The sequence below is a fragment of the Pristiophorus japonicus genome, unplaced genomic scaffold (genome assembly GCF_044704955.1).
Source record: "Pristiophorus japonicus isolate sPriJap1 unplaced genomic scaffold, sPriJap1.hap1 HAP1_SCAFFOLD_685, whole genome shotgun sequence".
Classification (NCBI taxonomy): domain Eukaryota; kingdom Metazoa; phylum Chordata; class Chondrichthyes; family Pristiophoridae; genus Pristiophorus; species Pristiophorus japonicus.
This window is the reverse complement of record NW_027254598.1, coordinates 1-18,288: the sequence shown is the minus strand read 5'-3', so window position 1 is coordinate 18,288 and position 18,288 is coordinate 1. Positions and strand designations below refer to the sequence as shown.

The window sequence follows — 18,288 nt, the reverse complement described above, 5'->3', positions numbered from 1 at the left end:
TCTCAGTCTCACACTTTCTGTCTCTCGTTGTCTCTATCTCGGTGTCTGTCTCTCCCTGTTTGTCGGTTTGTCTCTGTCTCTCAATGTGTCTGTCGACTTCTCATGGTGTCCAGTTCTGTTCACAGCTCGATTCCTGCTCCGACAGAGCAGCTATCCGTCAGTTCCTCGTTAGTATAGTGGTAAGTATCCCCGCCTGTCACGCGGGAGACCGGGGTTCAATTCCCCGACGGGGAGGCAGATGTTTCAAAATGTTGATTTTTAATTCTGTTTCTTGGTAGATACATATTAAAAATTCCAGAGCCAAATCGAACTGTGAAAATGCATGTGGAGGAGTTTGCCTCTTCCAGATTTTTTGCAAACGGAGACTTTTTCAGGATTCTTCGGTCGTCTGCTGCACAGAGATGGATGACTGAGTTTTTTCTGAGTAACGTTTAAAAAGCCAGCGACACAGTAATCGTGGCCGAGTGGTTAAGGCGATGGACTAGAAATCCATTGGGATTTTCCCGCGCAGGTTCGAATCCTGCCGACTACGATTCTCAGCATTTTTCATTCCATTTCACAATTTAACCAGTTCGCTACCAAACTGATCATGTGATAATTGGAACAACGTCCCACACCTTTCAACACTGACATTTGTTCTCATTTTTATTAATCTGCAATATTCACGATACATCCGATTAAAAAATCGCAACAATCAGTCATAGTTGCGACAGTGATTCAGCCTGTCTATCCCTCGAGATGTCTAAGGCAGCTGTGCATGCCCGTTGGTGCGTGTAAATTTTTGGTTATCTGTGTCTCTGTGTCTGTCTATCTCTATTTTTGTCTCTGTGTATGTGCAACTGTCTGTGGAAATCATCACCATGAATTTTGTATGTCCTGGAACTTATAAAAAAGACTTAGGGAAAATAATACGGTTGTGAACTTTTGTATCGGCTTTGGTTCAGTGGCAGCATTCTCGACTGAATCAGGAGTTTGTGTCTTCAAGTCGCACTCCTTGGACTTGAGCATATCATCTTGGCTAACACTCAAGTGCAGCACTTGGGGAATTTTGCAATGTTGAAGCTGTTGACTTTCGGATGAAATGTTAAATTGAAGCTCCGTCTGCACCCTCGGGTGGATATGAAAGGTCACAGAGCATTACTCAAAACAGAGTAGGAGAGTTGCCCCAGTGTCAATATTCCTCAAAATGTTCGTAAATGCTCACTAAAAGACTATGTGCATGTGTTTGTATGTGGAGTTGGTGTTGAAGCCCAGTTTGTCACAGAGACAGAATCCAAGCTCTCACAGGGCCAGGATAACCGAGTGGTTATGTCGTTGGCCTTAAACTTCAAAGGGTTTTCCACCGTGGGTTCTTCCCCACTCCTGGTTTCTATTTATTTTTTCACAGATTTCCTCCCATTCTGATCAGTGATGTCCGATTTTCATCGGTTGAATCAACAATTTTCTGTAACTATGTGTCACTCTGAACCGATAATGAAATGAAATTGTGAAATGTATCTGTGTCGCTCGGTCTCTGCCTCTCTCTCTCTCTACACAGAGCTGTGTATGTGTTTGTATGTCTGAGTCTTTGTCTCTCTCAGTCTGACTCACTCTGTCTGTCCCTGTTTCTCCGTTTGTCTCAGTCTCTCAATCTGTCTCTTTCTCACGGTGCCCACGTCTGTTCCAATGGGATTCTCTCAGATTCTTTGTCTGACTGGCTCTCTCTTTCCCATCATTTCGGTCTGTCCATTTCTTTGCCTGTCTCTGTTAGTCCCTGCCTCTAACCTGAGAAGTATTTCCATCATTTTCTGTTTTAGTCTCTATCTCTTTCTCTCTATCTGTCTCTCTCCTTGTCACTGTCTTTATCATTGTCTTTCTCTCACTCTTTCCCTTTCTCTCTTAATAGATCAAACACACAAATCTCTGTCTCTGTATGTGTTTGAGTCTTTTTCTCACCCAAACTGCCTCTCCTTCTCAGTCTCACACTTTCTGTCTCTCGTTGTCTCTATCTCGGTGTCTGTCTCTCCCTGTTTGTCGGTTTGTCTCTGTCTCTCAATGTGTCTGTCGACTTCTCATGGTGTCCAGTTCTGTTCACAGCTCGATTCCTGCTCCGACAAAGCAGCTATCCGTCAGTTCCTCGTTAGTATAGTGGTAAGTATCCCCGCCTGTCACGCGGGAGACCGGGGTTCAATTCCCCGACGGGGAGGCAGATGTTTCAAAATGTTGATTTTTACTTCTGTTTCTTGGTAGATACATATTAAAAATTCCAGAGCGAAATCGAACTGTGAAAATGCATGTGGAGGAGTTTGCCTCTTCCAGATTTTTTGCAAACGGAGACTTTTTCAGGATTCTTCGGTCGTCTGCTGCACAGAGATGGATGACTGAGTTTTTTCTGAGTAACGTTTAAAAAGCCAGCGACACAGTAATCGTGGCCGAGTGGTTAAGGCGATGGACTAGAAATCCATTGGGATTTTCCCGCGCAGGTTCGAATCCTGCCGACTACGATTCTCAGCATTTTTCATTCCATTTCACAATTTAACCAGTTCGCTACCAAACTGATCATGTGATAATTGGAACAACGTCCCACACCTTTCAACACTGACATTTGTTCTCATTTTTATTAATCTGCAATATTCACGATACATCCGATTAAAAAATCGCAACAATCAGTCATAGTTGCGACAGTGATTCAGCCTGTCTATCCCTCGAGATGTCTAAGGCAGCTGTGCATGCCCGTTGGTGCGTGTAAATTTTTGGTTATCTGTGTCTCTGTGTCTGTCTATCTCTATTTTTGTCTCTGTGTATGTGCAACTGTCTGTGGAAATCATCACCATGAATTTTGTATGTCCTGGAACTTATAAAAAAGACTTAGGGAAAATAATACGGTTGTGAACTTTTGTATCGGCTTTGGTTCAGTGGCAGCATTCTCGACTGAATCAGGAGTTTGTGTCTTCAAGTCGCACTCCTTGGACTTGAGCATATCATCTTGGCTAACACTCAAGTGCAGCACTTGGGGAATTTTGCAATGTTGAAGCTGTTGACTTTCGGATGAAATGTTAAATTGAAGCTCCGTCTGCACCCTCGGGTGGATATGAAAGGTCACAGAGCATTACTCAAAACAGAGTAGGAGAGTTGCCCCAGTGTCAATATTCCTCAAAATGTTCGTAAATGCTCACTAAAAGACTATGTGCATGTGTTTGTATGTGGAGTTGGTGTTGAAGCCCAGTTTGTCACAGAGACAGAATCCAAGCTCTCACAGGGCCAGGATAACCGAGTGGTTATGTCGTTGGCCTTAAACTTCAAAGGGTTTTCCACCGTGGGTTCTTCCCCACTCCTGGTTTCTATTTATTTTAACACAGATTTCCTCCCATTCTGATCAGTGATGTCCGATTTTCATCGGTTGAATCAACAATTTTCTGTAACTATGTGTCACTCTGAACCGATAATGAAATGAAATTGTGAAATGTATCTGTGTCGCTCGGTCTCTGCCTCTCTCTCTCTCTACACAGAGCTGTGTATGTGTTTGTATGTCTGAGTCTTTGTCTCTCTCAGTCTGACTCACTCTGTCTGTCCCTGTTTCTCCGTTTGTCTCAGTCTCTCAATCTGTCTCTTTCTCACGGTGCCCACGTCTGTTCCAATGGGATTCTCTCAGATTCTTTGTCTGACTGGCTCTCTCTTTCCCATCATTTCGGTCTGTCCATTTCTTTGCCTGTCTCTGTTAGTCCCTGCCTCTAACCTGAGAAGTATTTCCATCATTTTCTGTTTTAGTCTCTATCTCTTTCTCTCTATCTGTCTCTCTCCTTGTCACTGTCTTTATCATTGTCTTTCTCTCACTCTTTCCCTTTCTCTCTTAATAGATCAAACACACAAATCTCTGTCTCTGTATGTGTTTGAGTCTTTTTCTCACCCAATCTGCCTCTCCTTCTCAGTCTCACACTTTCTGTCTCTCGTTGTCTCTATCTCGGTGTCTGTCTCTCCCTGTTTGTCGGTTTGTCTCTGTCTCTCAATGTGTCTGTCGACTTCTCATGGTGTCCAGTTCTGTTCACAGCTCGATTCCTGCTCCGACAGAGCAGCTATCCGTCAGTTCCTCGTTAGTATAGCGGTAAGTATCCCCGCCTGTCACGCGGGAGACCGGGGTTCACTTCCCCGACGGGAGGCAGATGTTTCAAAATGTTGATTTTTACTTCTGTTTCTTGGTAGATACATATTAAAAATTCCAGAGCGAAATCGAACTGTGAAAATACATGTGGAGGAGTTTGCCTCTTCCAGATTTTTTGCAAACGGAGACTTTTTCAGGATTCTTTGGCCGTCTGCTGCACAAAGATGGATGACTGAGTTTTTTCTCAGTAACGTTTAAAAAGCCAGCGACACAGTAGTCGTGGCCGAGTGGTTAAGGCGATGGACTAGAAATCCATTGGGATTTTCCCGCGCAGGTTCGAATCCTGCCGACTACGATTCTCAGCATTTTTCATTCCATTTCACAATTTAACCAGTTCGCTACCAAACTGATCATGTGATAATTGGATTAACGTCCCACACCTTTCAACACTGACATTTGTTCTCATTTTTATTAATCTGCAATATTCACGATACATCCGATTAAAAAATCGCAACAATCAGTCATAGTTGCGACAGTGATTCAGCCTGTCTATCCCTCGAGATGTCGAAGGCAGCTGTGCATGCCCGTTGGTGCGTGTAAATTTTTGGTTATCTGTGTCTCTGTGTCTGTCTATCTCTATTTTTGTCTCTGTGTATGTGCAACTGTCTGTGGAAATCATCACCATGAATTTGATATGTCCTGGAACTTATAAAAAAGACTTGAGGAAAATAATACGGTTGTGAACTTTTGTATCGGCTTTGGTTCAGTGGCAGCATTCTCGACTGAATCAGGAGTTTGTGTCTTCAAGTCGCACTCCTTGGACTTGAGCATATCATCTTGGCTAACACTCAAGTGCAGCACTTGGGGAATTTTGCAATGTTGAAGCTGTTGACTTTCGGATGAAATGTTAAATTGAAACTCCGTCTGCACCCTCGGGTGGATATGAAAGGTCCCAGAGCATTACTCGAAACAGAGTAGGAGAGTTGCCCCAGTGTCAATATTCCTCAAAATGTTCGTAAATGCTCACTAAAAGACTATGTGCATGTGTTTGTATGTGGGGTTGGTGTTGAAGCCCAGTTTGTCACAGAGACAGAATCCAAGCTCTCACAGGGCCAGGATAACCGAGTCGTTATGTCGTTGGCCTTAAACTTCAAAGGGTTTTCCACCGTGGGTTCTTCCCCACTCCTGGTTTCTATTTATTTTAACACAGATTTCCTCCCATTCTGATCAGTGATGTCCGATTTTCATCGGTTGAATCAACAATTTTCTGTAACTATGTGTCACTCTGAACCGATAATGAAATGAAATTGTGAAATGTATTTGTGTCGCTCGGTCTCTGCCTCTCTCTCTCTCTCTACACAGAGCTGTGTATGTGTTTGTATGTCTGAGTCTTTGTCTCTCTCAGTCTGACTCACTCTGTCTGTCCCTGTTTCTCCGTTTGTCTCAGTCTCTCAATCTGTCTCTTTCTCACGGTGCCCACGTCTGTTCCAATGGGATTCTCTCAGATTCTTTGTCTGACTGGCTCTCTCTTTCCCATCATTTCGGTCTGTCCATTTCTTTGCCTGTCTCTGTTAGTCCCTGCCTCTAACCTGAGAAGTATTTCCATCATTTTCTGTTTTAGTCTCTATCTCTTTCTCTCTATCTGTCTCTCTCCTTGTCACTGTCTTTATCATTGTCTTTCTCTCACTCTTTCCCTTTCTCTCTTAATAGATCAAACACACAAATCTCTGTCTCTGTATGTGTTTGAGTCTTTTTCTCACCCAATCTGCCTCTCCTTCTCAGTCTCACACTTTCTGTCTCTCGTTGTCTCTATCTCGGTGTCTGTCTCTCCCTGTTTGTCGGTTTGTCTCTGTCTCTCAATGTGTCTGTCGACTTCTCATGGTGTCCAGTTCTGTTCACAGCTCGATTCCTGCTCCGACAGAGCAGCTATCCGTCAGTTCCTCGTTAGTATAGTGGTAAGTATCCCCGCCTGTCACGCGGGAGACCGGGGTTCAATTCCCCGACGGGGAGGCAGATGTTTCAAAATGTTGATTTTTACTTCTGTTTCTTGGTAGATACATATTAAAAATTCCAGAGCGAAATCGAACTGTGAAAATACATGTGGAGGAGTTTGCCTCTTCCAGATTTTTTGCAAACGGAGACTTTTTCAGGATTCTTCGGCCGTCTGCTGCACAGAGATGGAAGACTGAGTTTTTTCTGAGTAACGTTTAAAAAGCCAGCGACACAGTAATCGTGGCCGAGTGGTTAAGGCGATGGACTAGAAATCCATTGGGATTTCCCGCGCAGGTTCGAATCCTGCCGACTACGATTCTCAGCATTTTTCATTCCATTTCACAATTTAACCAGTTCGCGACCAAACTGATCATGTGATAATTGGAATAACGTCCCACACCTTTCAACACTGACATTTGTTCTCATTTTTATTAATCTGCAATATACACGATACATCCGATTAAAAAATCTCAACAATCAGTCATAGTTGCGACAGTGATTCAGCCTGTCTATCCCTCGAGATGTCTAAGGCAGCTGTGCATGCCCGTTGGTGCGTATAAATTTTTGGTTATCTGTGTCTCTGTGTCTGTCTATCTCTATTTTTGTCTCTGTGTATGTGCAACTGTCTGTGGAAATCATCACCATGAATTTGGTATGTCCTGGAACTTATAAAAATGACTTGGGGAAAATAATACGGTTGTGAACTTTTGTATCGGCTTTGGTTCAGTGGCAGCATTCTCGACTGAATCAGGAGTTTGTGTCTTCAAGTCGCACTCCTTGGACTTGAGCATATCATCTTGGCTAACACTCAAGTGCAGCACTTGGGGAATTTTGCAATGTTGAAGCTGTTGACTTTCGGATGAAATGTTAAATTGAAGCTCCGTCTGCACCCTCGGGTGGATATGAAAGGTCCCAGAGCATTACTCGAAACAGAGTAGGAGAGTTGCCCCCGTGTAAATATTACTAAAAATGTTCGTAAATGCTCACTAAAAGACTATGTGCATGTGTTTGTATGTGGGGTTGGGGTTGTAGCCCAGTTTGTCACAGAGACAGAATCCAAACTCTCACAGGGCCAGGATAACCGAGTGGTTATGTCGTTGGCCTTAACTTCAAAGGGTTTTCCACCGTGGGTTCTTCCCCACTCCTGGTTTCTATTTATTTTAACACAGATTTCCTCCCATTCTGATCAGTGATGTCCGATTTTCATCGGTTGAATCAACAATTTTCTGTAACTATGTGTCACTCTGAACCGATAATGAAATGAAATTGTGAAATGTATCTGTGTCGCTCGGTCTCTGCCTCTCTCTCTCTCTACACAGAGCTGTGCATGTGTTTGTATGTCTGAATCTTTGTCTCTCTCAGTCTGACTCACACTGTCTGTCCCTGTTTCTCCGTTTGTCTCAGTCTCTCAATCTGTCTCTTTCTCACGGTGCCCACGTCTGTTCCAATGGGATTCTCTCAGATTCTTTGTCTGACTGGCTCTCTCTTTCCCATCATTTCGGTCTGTCCATTTCTTTGCCTGTCTCTGTTAGTCCCTGCCTCTAACCTGAGAAGTATTTCCATCATTTTCTGTTTTAGTCTCTATCTCTTTCTCTCTATCTGTCTCTCTCCTTGTCATTGTCTTTATCATTGTCTTTCTCTCACTCTTTCCCTTTCTCTCTTAATAGATCAAACAAACAAATCTCTGTCTCTGTATGTGTTTGAGTCTTTTTCTCACCAAATCTGCCTCTCCTTCTCAGTCTCACACTTTCTGTATCTCGTTGTCTCTATCTCGGTGTCTGTCTCTCCCTGTTTGTCGGTTTGTCTCTGTCTCTCAATGTGTCTGTCGACTTCTCATGGTGTCCAGTTCTGTTCACAGCTCGATTCCTGCTCCGACAGAGCAGCTATCCGTCAGTTCCTCGTTAGTATAGTGGTAAGTATCCCCGCCTGTCACGCGGGAGACCGGGGTTCAATTCCCCGACGGGGAGGCAGATGTTTCAAAATGTTGATTTTTAATTCTGTTTCTTGGTAGATACATATTAAAAATTCCAGAGCCAAATCGAACTGTGAAAATGCATGTGGAGGAGTTTGCCTCTTCCAGATTTTTTGCAAACGGAGACTTTTTCAGGATTCTTCGGTCGTCTGCTGCACAGAGATGGATGACTGAGTTTTTTCTGAGTAACGTTTAAAAAGCCAGCGACACAGTAATCGTGGCCGAGTGGTTAAGGCGATGGACTAGAAATCCATTGGGATTTTCCCGCGCAGGTTCGAATCCTGCCGACTACGATTCTCAGCATTTTTCATTCCATTTCACAATTTAACCAGTTCGCTACCAAACTGATCATGTGATAATTGGAACAACGTCCCACACCTTTCAACACTGACATTTGTTCTCATTTTTATTAATCTGCAATATTCACGATACATCCGATTAAAAAATCGCAACAATCAGTCATAGTTGCGACAGTGATTCAGCCTGTCTATCCCTCGAGATGTCTAAGGCAGCTGTGCATGCCCGTTGGTGCGTGTAAATTTTTGGTTATCTGTGTCTCTGTGTCTGTCTATCTCTATTTTTGTCTCTGTGTATGTGCAACTGTCTGTGGAAATCATCACCATGAATTTTGTATGTCCTGGAACTTATAAAAAAGACTTAGGGAAAATAATACGGTTGTGAACTTTTGTATCGGCTTTGGTTCAGTGGCAGCATTCTCGACTGAATCAGGAGTTTGTGTCTTCAAGTCGCACTCCTTGGACTTGAGCATATCATCTTGGCTAACACTCAAGTGCAGCACTTGGGGAATTTTGCAATGTTGAAGCTGTTGACTTTCGGATGAAATGTTAAATTGAAGCTCCGTCTGCACCCTCGGGTGGATATGAAAGGTCACAGAGCATTACTCAAAACAGAGTAGGAGAGTTGCCCCAGTGTCAATATTCCTCAAAATGTTCGTAAATGCTCACTAAAAGACTATGTGCATGTGTTTGTATGTGGAGTTGGTGTTGAAGCCCAGTTTGTCACAGAGACAGAATCCAAGCTCTCACAGGGCCAGGATAACCGAGTGGTTATGTCGTTGGCCTTAAACTTCAAAGGGTTTTCCACCGTGGGTTCTTCCCCACTCCTGGTTTCTATTTATTTTTTCACAGATTTCCTCCCATTCTGATCAGTGATGTCCGATTTTCATCGGTTGAATCAACAATTTTCTGTAACTATGTGTCACTCTGAACCGATAATGAAATGAAATTGTGAAATGTATCTGTGTCGCTCGGTCTCTGCCTCTCTCTCTCTCTACACAGAGCTGTGTATGTGTTTGTATGTCTGAGTCTTTGTCTCTCTCAGTCTGACTCACTCTGTCTGTCCCTGTTTCTCCGTTTGTCTCAGTCTCTCAATCTGTCTCTTTCTCACGGTGCCCACGTCTGTTCCAATGGGATTCTCTCAGATTCTTTGTCTGACTGGCTCTCTCTTTCCCATCATTTCGGTCTGTCCATTTCTTTGCCTGTCTCTGTTAGTCCCTGCCTCTAACCTGAGAAGTATTTCCATCATTTTCTGTTTTAGTCTCTATCTCTTTCTCTCTATCTGTCTCTCTCCTTGTCACTGTCTTTATCATTGTCTTTCTCTCACTCTTTCCCTTTCTCTCTTAATAGATCAAACACACAAATCTCTGTCTCTGTATGTGTTTGAGTCTTTTTCTCACCCAAACTGCCTCTCCTTCTCAGTCTCACACTTTCTGTCTCTCGTTGTCTCTATCTCGGTGTCTGTCTCTCCCTGTTTGTCGGTTTGTCTCTGTCTCTCAATGTGTCTGTCGACTTCTCATGGTGTCCAGTTCTGTTCACAGCTCGATTCCTGCTCCGACAAAGCAGCTATCCGTCAGTTCCTCGTTAGTATAGTGGTAAGTATCCCCGCCTGTCACGCGGGAGACCGGGGTTCAATTCCCCGACGGGGAGGCAGATGTTTCAAAATGTTGATTTTTACTTCTGTTTCTTGGTAGATACATATTAAAAATTCCAGAGCGAAATCGAACTGTGAAAATGCATGTGGAGGAGTTTGCCTCTTCCAGATTTTTTGCAAACGGAGACTTTTTCAGGATTCTTCGGTCGTCTGCTGCACAGAGATGGATGACTGAGTTTTTTCTGAGTAACGTTTAAAAAGCCAGCGACACAGTAATCGTGGCCGAGTGGTTAAGGCGATGGACTAGAAATCCATTGGGATTTTCCCGCGCAGGTTCGAATCCTGCCGACTACGATTCTCAGCATTTTTCATTCCATTTCACAATTTAACCAGTTCGCTACCAAACTGATCATGTGATAATTGGAACAACGTCCCACACCTTTCAACACTGACATTTGTTCTCATTTTTATTAATCTGCAATATTCACGATACATCCGATTAAAAAATCGCAACAATCAGTCATAGTTGCGACAGTGATTCAGCCTGTCTATCCCTCGAGATGTCTAAGGCAGCTGTGCATGCCCGTTGGTGCGTGTAAATTTTTGGTTATCTGTGTCTCTGTGTCTGTCTATCTCTATTTTTGTCTCTGTGTATGTGCAACTGTCTGTGGAAATCATCACCATGAATTTTGTATGTCCTGGAACTTATAAAAAAGACTTAGGGAAAATAATACGGTTGTGAACTTTTGTATCGGCTTTGGTTCAGTGGCAGCATTCTCGACTGAATCAGGAGTTTGTGTCTTCAAGTCGCACTCCTTGGACTTGAGCATATCATCTTGGCTAACACTCAAGTGCAGCACTTGGGGAATTTTGCAATGTTGAAGCTGTTGACTTTCGGATGAAATGTTAAATTGAAGCTCCGTCTGCACCCTCGGGTGGATATGAAAGGTCACAGAGCATTACTCAAAACAGAGTAGGAGAGTTGCCCCAGTGTCAATATTCCTCAAAATGTTCGTAAATGCTCACTAAAAGACTATGTGCATGTGTTTGTATGTGGAGTTGGTGTTGAAGCCCAGTTTGTCACAGAGACAGAATCCAAGCTCTCACAGGGCCAGGATAACCGAGTGGTTATGTCGTTGGCCTTAAACTTCAAAGGGTTTTCCACCGTGGGTTCTTCCCCACTCCTGGTTTCTATTTATTTTAACACAGATTTCCTCCCATTCTGATCAGTGATGTCCGATTTTCATCGGTTGAATCAACAATTTTCTGTAACTATGTGTCACTCTGAACCGATAATGAAATGAAATTGTGAAATGTATCTGTGTCGCTCGGTCTCTGCCTCTCTCTCTCTCTACACAGAGCTGTGTATGTGTTTGTATGTCTGAGTCTTTGTCTCTCTCAGTCTGACTCACTCTGTCTGTCCCTGTTTCTCCGTTTGTCTCAGTCTCTCAATCTGTCTCTTTCTCACGGTGCCCACGTCTGTTCCAATGGGATTCTCTCAGATTCTTTGTCTGACTGGCTCTCTCTTTCCCATCATTTCGGTCTGTCCATTTCTTTGCCTGTCTCTGTTAGTCCCTGCCTCTAACCTGAGAAGTATTTCCATCATTTTCTGTTTTAGTCTCTATCTCTTTCTCTCTATCTGTCTCTCTCCTTGTCACTGTCTTTATCATTGTCTTTCTCTCACTCTTTCCCTTTCTCTCTTAATAGATCAAACACACAAATCTCTGTCTCTGTATGTGTTTGAGTCTTTTTCTCACCCAATCTGCCTCTCCTTCTCAGTCTCACACTTTCTGTCTCTCGTTGTCTCTATCTCGGTGTCTGTCTCTCCCTGTTTGTCGGTTTGTCTCTGTCTCTCAATGTGTCTGTCGACTTCTCATGGTGTCCAGTTCTGTTCACAGCTCGATTCCTGCTCCGACAGAGCAGCTATCCGTCAGTTCCTCGTTAGTATAGCGGTAAGTATCCCCGCCTGTCACGCGGGAGACCGGGGTTCACTTCCCCGACGGGAGGCAGATGTTTCAAAATGTTGATTTTTACTTCTGTTTCTTGGTAGATACATATTAAAAATTCCAGAGCGAAATCGAACTGTGAAAATACATGTGGAGGAGTTTGCCTCTTCCAGATTTTTTGCAAACGGAGACTTTTTCAGGATTCTTTGGCCGTCTGCTGCACAAAGATGGATGACTGAGTTTTTTCTCAGTAACGTTTAAAAAGCCAGCGACACAGTAGTCGTGGCCGAGTGGTTAAGGCGATGGACTAGAAATCCATTGGGATTTTCCCGCGCAGGTTCGAATCCTGCCGACTACGATTCTCAGCATTTTTCATTCCATTTCACAATTTAACCAGTTCGCTACCAAACTGATCATGTGATAATTGGATTAACGTCCCACACCTTTCAACACTGACATTTGTTCTCATTTTTATTAATCTGCAATATTCACGATACATCCGATTAAAAAATCGCAACAATCAGTCATAGTTGCGACAGTGATTCAGCCTGTCTATCCCTCGAGATGTCGAAGGCAGCTGTGCATGCCCGTTGGTGCGTGTAAATTTTTGGTTATCTGTGTCTCTGTGTCTGTCTATCTCTATTTTTGTCTCTGTGTATGTGCAACTGTCTGTGGAAATCATCACCATGAATTTGATATGTCCTGGAACTTATAAAAAAGACTTGAGGAAAATAATACGGTTGTGAACTTTTGTATCGGCTTTGGTTCAGTGGCAGCATTCTCGACTGAATCAGGAGTTTGTGTCTTCAAGTCGCACTCCTTGGACTTGAGCATATCATCTTGGCTAACACTCAAGTGCAGCACTTGGGGAATTTTGCAATGTTGAAGCTGTTGACTTTCGGATGAAATGTTAAATTGAAACTCCGTCTGCACCCTCGGGTGGATATGAAAGGTCCCAGAGCATTACTCGAAACAGAGTAGGAGAGTTGCCCCAGTGTCAATATTCCTCAAAATGTTCGTAAATGCTCACTAAAAGACTATGTGCATGTGTTTGTATGTGGGGTTGGTGTTGAAGCCCAGTTTGTCACAGAGACAGAATCCAAGCTCTCACAGGGCCAGGATAACCGAGTCGTTATGTCGTTGGCCTTAAACTTCAAAGGGTTTTCCACCGTGGGTTCTTCCCCACTCCTGGTTTCTATTTATTTTAACACAGATTTCCTCCCATTCTGATCAGTGATGTCCGATTTTCATCGGTTGAATCAACAATTTTCTGTAACTATGTGTCACTCTGAACCGATAATGAAATGAAATTGTGAAATGTATTTGTGTCGCTCGGTCTCTGCCTCTCTCTCTCTCTCTACACAGAGCTGTGTATGTGTTTGTATGTCTGAGTCTTTGTCTCTCTCAGTCTGACTCACTCTGTCTGTCCCTGTTTCTCCGTTTGTCTCAGTCTCTCAATCTGTCTCTTTCTCACGGTGCCCACGTCTGTTCCAATGGGATTCTCTCAGATTCTTTGTCTGACTGGCTCTCTCTTTCCCATCATTTCGGTCTGTCCATTTCTTTGCCTGTCTCTGTTAGTCCCTGCCTCTAACCTGAGAAGTATTTCCATCATTTTCTGTTTTAGTCTCTATCTCTTTCTCTCTATCTGTCTCTCTCCTTGTCACTGTCTTTATCATTGTCTTTCTCTCACTCTTTCCCTTTCTCTCTTAATAGATCAAACACACAAATCTCTGTCTCTGTATGTGTTTGAGTCTTTTTCTCACCCAATCTGCCTCTCCTTCTCAGTCTCACACTTTCTGTCTCTCGTTGTCTCTATCTCGGTGTCTGTCTCTCCCTGTTTGTCGGTTTGTCTCTGTCTCTCAATGTGTCTGTCGACTTCTCATGGTGTCCAGTTCTGTTCACAGCTCGATTCCTGCTCCGACAGAGCAGCTATCCGTCAGTTCCTCGTTAGTATAGTGGTAAGTATCCCCGCCTGTCACGCGGGAGACCGGGGTTCAATTCCCCGACGGGGAGGCAGATGTTTCAAAATGTTGATTTTTACTTCTGTTTCTTGGTAGATACATATTAAAAATTCCAGAGCGAAATCGAACTGTGAAAATACATGTGGAGGAGTTTGCCTCTTCCAGATTTTTTGCAAACGGAGACTTTTTCAGGATTCTTCGGCCGTCTGCTGCACAGAGATGGAAGACTGAGTTTTTTCTGAGTAACGTTTAAAAAGCCAGCGACACAGTAATCGTGGCCGAGTGGTTAAGGCGATGGACTAGAAATCCATTGGGATTTCCCGCGCAGGTTCGAATCCTGCCGACTACGATTCTCAGCATTTTTCATTCCATTTCACAATTTAACCAGTTCGCGACCAAACTGATCATGTGATAATTGGAATAACGTCCCACACCTTTCAACACTGACATTTGTTCTCATTTTTATTAATCTGCAATATACACGATACATCCGATTAAAAAATCTCAACAATCAGTCATAGTTGCGACAGTGATTCAGCCTGTCTATCCCTCGAGATGTCTAAGGCAGCTGTGCATGCCCGTTGGTGCGTATAAATTTTTGGTTATCTGTGTCTCTGTGTCTGTCTATCTCTATTTTTGTCTCTGTGTATGTGCAACTGTCTGTGGAAATCATCACCATGAATTTGGTATGTCCTGGAACTTATAAAAATGACTTGGGGAAAATAATACGGTTGTGAACTTTTGTATCGGCTTTGGTTCAGTGGCAGCATTCTCGACTGAATCAGGAGTTTGTGTCTTCAAGTCGCACTCCTTGGACTTGAGCATATCATCTTGGCTAACACTCAAGTGCAGCACTTGGGGAATTTTGCAATGTTGAAGCTGTTGACTTTCGGATGAAATGTTAAATTGAAGCTCCGTCTGCACCCTCGGGTGGATATGAAAGGTCCCAGAGCATTACTCGAAACAGAGTAGGAGAGTTGCCCCCGTGTAAATATTACTAAAAATGTTCGTAAATGCTCACTAAAAGACTATGTGCATGTGTTTGTATGTGGGGTTGGGGTTGTAGCCCAGTTTGTCACAGAGACAGAATCCAAACTCTCACAGGGCCAGGATAACCGAGTGGTTATGTCGTTGGCCTTAACTTCAAAGGGTTTTCCACCGTGGGTTCTTCCCCACTCCTGGTTTCTATTTATTTTAACACAGATTTCCTCCCATTCTGATCAGTGATGTCCGATTTTCATCGGTTGAATCAACAATTTTCTGTAACTATGTGTCACTCTGAACCGATAATGAAATGAAATTGTGAAATGTATCTGTGTCGCTCGGTCTCTGCCTCTCTCTCTCTCTACACAGAGCTGTGCATGTGTTTGTATGTCTGAATCTTTGTCTCTCTCAGTCTGACTCACACTGTCTGTCCCTGTTTCTCCGTTTGTCTCAGTCTCTCAATCTGTCTCTTTCTCACGGTGCCCACGTCTGTTCCAATGGGATTCTCTCAGATTCTTTGTCTGACTGGCTCTCTCTTTCCCATCATTTCGGTCTGTCCATTTCTTTGCCTGTCTCTGTTAGTCCCTGCCTCTAACCTGAGAAGTATTTCCATCATTTTCTGTTTTAGTCTCTATCTCTTTCTCTCTATCTGTCTCTCTCCTTGTCATTGTCTTTATCATTGTCTTTCTCTCACTCTTTCCCTTTCTCTCTTAATAGATCAAACAAACAAATCTCTGTCTCTGTATGTGTTTGAGTCTTTTTCTCACCAAATCTGCCTCTCCTTCTCAGTCTCACACTTTCTGTATCTCGTTGTCTCTATCTCGGTGTCTGTCTCTCCCTGTTTGTCGGTTTGTCTCTGTCTCTCAATGTGTCTGTCGACTTCTCATGGTGTCCAGTTCTGTTCACAGCTCGATTCCTGCTCCGACAGAGCAGCTATCCGTCAGTTCCTCGTTAGTATAGTGGTAAGTATCCCCGCCTGTCACGCGGGAGACCGGGGTTCAATTCCCCGACGGGGAGGCAGATGTTTCAAAATGTTGATTTTTAATTCTGTTTCTTGGTAGATACATATTAAAAATTCCAGAGCCAAATCGAACTGTGAAAATGCATGTGGAGGAGTTTGCCTCTTCCAGATTTTTTGCAAACGGAGACTTTTTCAGGATTCTTCGGTCGTCTGCTGCACAGAGATGGATGACTGAGTTTTTTCTGAGTAACGTTTAAAAAGCCAGCGACACAGTAATCGTGGCCGAGTGGTTAAGGCGATGGACTAGAAATCCATTGGGATTTTCCCGCGCAGGTTCGAATCCTGCCGACTACGATTCTCAGCATTTTTCATTCCATTTCACAATTTAACCAGTTCGCTACCAAACTGATCATGTGATAATTGGAACAACGTCCCACACCTTTCAACACTGACATTTGTTCTCATTTTTATTAATCTGCAATATTCACGATACATCCGATTAAAAAATCGCAACAATCAGTCATAGTTGCGACAGTGATTCAGCCTGTCTATCCCTCGAGATGTCTAAGGCAGCTGTGCATGCCCGTTGGTGCGTGTAAATTTTTGGTTATCTGTGTCTCTGTGTCTGTCTATCTCTATTTTTGTCTCTGTGTATGTGCAACTGTCTGTGGAAATCATCACCATGAATTTTGTATGTCCTGGAACTTATAAAAAAGACTTAGGGAAAATAATACGGTTGTGAACTTTTGTATCGGCTTTGGTTCAGTGGCAGCATTCTCGACTGAATCAGGAGTTTGTGTCTTCAAGTCGCACTCCTTGGACTTGAGCATATCATCTTGGCTAACACTCAAGTGCAGCACTTGGGGAATTTTGCAATGTTGAAGCTGTTGACTTTCGGATGAAATGTTAAATTGAAGCTCCGTCTGCACCCTCGGGTGGATATGAAAGGTCACAGAGCATTACTCAAAACAGAGTAGGAGAGTTGCCCCAGTGTCAATATTCCTCAAAATGTTCGTAAATGCTCACTAAAAGACTATGTGCATGTGTTTGTATGTGGAGTTGGTGTTGAAGCCCAGTTTGTCACAGAGACAGAATCCAAGCTCTCACAGGGCCAGGATAACCGAGTGGTTATGTCGTTGGCCTTAAACTTCAAAGGGTTTTCCACCGTGGGTTCTTCCCCACTCCTGGTTTCTATTTATTTTTTCACAGATTTCCTCCCATTCTGATCAGTGATGTCCGATTTTCATCGGTTGAATCAACAATTTTCTGTAACTATGTGTCACTCTGAACCGATAATGAAATGAAATTGTGAAATGTATCTGTGTCGCTCGGTCTCTGCCTCTCTCTCTCTCTACACAGAGCTGTGTATGTGTTTGTATGTCTGAGTCTTTGTCTCTCTCAGTCTGACTCACTCTGTCTGTCCCTGTTTCTCCGTTTGTCTCAGTCTCTCAATCTGTCTCTTTCTCACGGTGCCCACGTCTGTTCCAATGGGATTCTCTCAGATTCTTTGTCTGACTGGCTCTCTCTTTCCCATCATTTCGGTCTGTCCATTTCTTTGCCTGTCTCTGTTAGTCCCTGCCTCTAACCTGAGAAGTATTTCCATCATTTTCTGTTTTAGTCTCTATCTCTTTCTCTCTATCTGTCTCTCTCCTTGTCACTGTCTTTATCATTGTCTTTCTCTCACTCTTTCCCTTTCTCTCTTAATAGATCAAACACACAAATCTCTGTCTCTGTATGTGTTTGAGTCTTTTTCTCACCCAAACTGCCTCTCCTTCTCAGTCTCACACTTTCTGTCTCTCGTTATCTCTATCTCGGTGTCTGTCTCTCCCTGTTTGTCGGTTTGTCTCTGTCTCTCAATGTGTCTGTCGACTTCTCATGGTGTCCAGTTCTGTTCACAGCTCGATTCCTGCTCCGACAAAGCAGCTATCCGTCAGTTCCTCGTTAGTATAGTGGTGAGTATCCCCGCCTGTCACGCGGGAGACCGGGGTTCAATTCCCCGACGGGGAGGCAGATGTTTCAAAATGTTGATTTTTACTTCTGTTTCTTGGTAGATACATATTAAAAATTCCAGAGCGAAATCGAACTGTGAAAATGCATGTGGAGGAGTTTGCCTCTTCCAGATTTTTTGCAAACGGAGACTTTTTCAGGATTCTTCGGTCGTCTGCTGCACAGAGATGGATGACTGAGTTTTTTCTGAGTAACGTTTAAAAAGCCAGCGACACAGTAATCGTGGCCGAGTGGTTAAGGCGATGGACTAGAAATCCATTGGGATTTTCCCGCGTAGGTTCGAATCCTGCCGACTACGATTCTCAGCATTTTTCATTCCATTTCACAATTTAACCAGTTCGCTACCAAACTGATCATGTGATAATTGGAACAACGTCCCACACCTTTCAACACTGACATTTGTTCTCATTTTTATTAATCTGCAATATTCACGATACATCCGATTAAAAAATCGCAACAATCAGTCATAGTTGCGACAGTGATTCAGCCTGTCTATC

General features: G+C 43.4%; 18 non-coding genes across 18 annotated transcripts; all 18 read left to right on the top strand.

The window, feature by feature from the left end:
• Positions 1-162: 162 nt before the first annotated feature.
• trnad-guc (transfer RNA aspartic acid (anticodon GUC)) lies at positions 163-234 on the top strand. The gene has a single exon. It is a non-coding gene; the product is annotated as a tRNA-Asp (tRNA).
• Positions 235-450: 216 nt separating this feature from the next.
• Positions 451-532, top strand: trnas-aga (transfer RNA serine (anticodon AGA)). Its single transcript has one exon. It is a non-coding gene; the product is annotated as a tRNA-Ser (tRNA).
• A 1,581-nt stretch (positions 533-2,113) lies between these two features.
• trnad-guc (transfer RNA aspartic acid (anticodon GUC)) lies at positions 2,114-2,185 on the top strand. Its single transcript has one exon. It is a non-coding gene; the product is annotated as a tRNA-Asp (tRNA).
• A 216-nt stretch (positions 2,186-2,401) lies between these two features.
• trnas-aga (transfer RNA serine (anticodon AGA)) lies at positions 2,402-2,483 on the top strand. Its single transcript has one exon. It is a non-coding gene; the product is annotated as a tRNA-Ser (tRNA).
• A 1,868-nt stretch (positions 2,484-4,351) lies between these two features.
• Positions 4,352-4,433, top strand: trnas-aga (transfer RNA serine (anticodon AGA)). The gene has a single exon. It is a non-coding gene; the product is annotated as a tRNA-Ser (tRNA).
• Positions 4,434-6,016: 1,583 nt separating this feature from the next.
• On the top strand, positions 6,017-6,088 carry trnad-guc (transfer RNA aspartic acid (anticodon GUC)). The gene has a single exon. It is a non-coding gene; the product is annotated as a tRNA-Asp (tRNA).
• Positions 6,089-6,304: 216 nt separating this feature from the next.
• Positions 6,305-6,385, top strand: trnas-aga (transfer RNA serine (anticodon AGA)). Its single transcript has one exon. It is a non-coding gene; the product is annotated as a tRNA-Ser (tRNA).
• A 1,580-nt stretch (positions 6,386-7,965) lies between these two features.
• trnad-guc (transfer RNA aspartic acid (anticodon GUC)) lies at positions 7,966-8,037 on the top strand. Its single transcript has one exon. It is a non-coding gene; the product is annotated as a tRNA-Asp (tRNA).
• A 216-nt stretch (positions 8,038-8,253) lies between these two features.
• Positions 8,254-8,335, top strand: trnas-aga (transfer RNA serine (anticodon AGA)). The gene has a single exon. It is a non-coding gene; the product is annotated as a tRNA-Ser (tRNA).
• A 1,581-nt stretch (positions 8,336-9,916) lies between these two features.
• trnad-guc (transfer RNA aspartic acid (anticodon GUC)) lies at positions 9,917-9,988 on the top strand. The gene has a single exon. It is a non-coding gene; the product is annotated as a tRNA-Asp (tRNA).
• A 216-nt stretch (positions 9,989-10,204) lies between these two features.
• trnas-aga (transfer RNA serine (anticodon AGA)) lies at positions 10,205-10,286 on the top strand. The gene has a single exon. It is a non-coding gene; the product is annotated as a tRNA-Ser (tRNA).
• A 1,868-nt stretch (positions 10,287-12,154) lies between these two features.
• Positions 12,155-12,236, top strand: trnas-aga (transfer RNA serine (anticodon AGA)). The gene has a single exon. It is a non-coding gene; the product is annotated as a tRNA-Ser (tRNA).
• Positions 12,237-13,819: 1,583 nt separating this feature from the next.
• On the top strand, positions 13,820-13,891 carry trnad-guc (transfer RNA aspartic acid (anticodon GUC)). The gene has a single exon. It is a non-coding gene; the product is annotated as a tRNA-Asp (tRNA).
• Positions 13,892-14,107: 216 nt separating this feature from the next.
• Positions 14,108-14,188, top strand: trnas-aga (transfer RNA serine (anticodon AGA)). Its single transcript has one exon. It is a non-coding gene; the product is annotated as a tRNA-Ser (tRNA).
• A 1,580-nt stretch (positions 14,189-15,768) lies between these two features.
• On the top strand, positions 15,769-15,840 carry trnad-guc (transfer RNA aspartic acid (anticodon GUC)). Its single transcript has one exon. It is a non-coding gene; the product is annotated as a tRNA-Asp (tRNA).
• A 216-nt stretch (positions 15,841-16,056) lies between these two features.
• Positions 16,057-16,138, top strand: trnas-aga (transfer RNA serine (anticodon AGA)). Its single transcript has one exon. It is a non-coding gene; the product is annotated as a tRNA-Ser (tRNA).
• A 1,581-nt stretch (positions 16,139-17,719) lies between these two features.
• Positions 17,720-17,791, top strand: trnad-guc (transfer RNA aspartic acid (anticodon GUC)). Its single transcript has one exon. It is a non-coding gene; the product is annotated as a tRNA-Asp (tRNA).
• A 216-nt stretch (positions 17,792-18,007) lies between these two features.
• Positions 18,008-18,089, top strand: trnas-aga (transfer RNA serine (anticodon AGA)). The gene has a single exon. It is a non-coding gene; the product is annotated as a tRNA-Ser (tRNA).
• Positions 18,090-18,288: the final 199 nt, after the last annotated feature.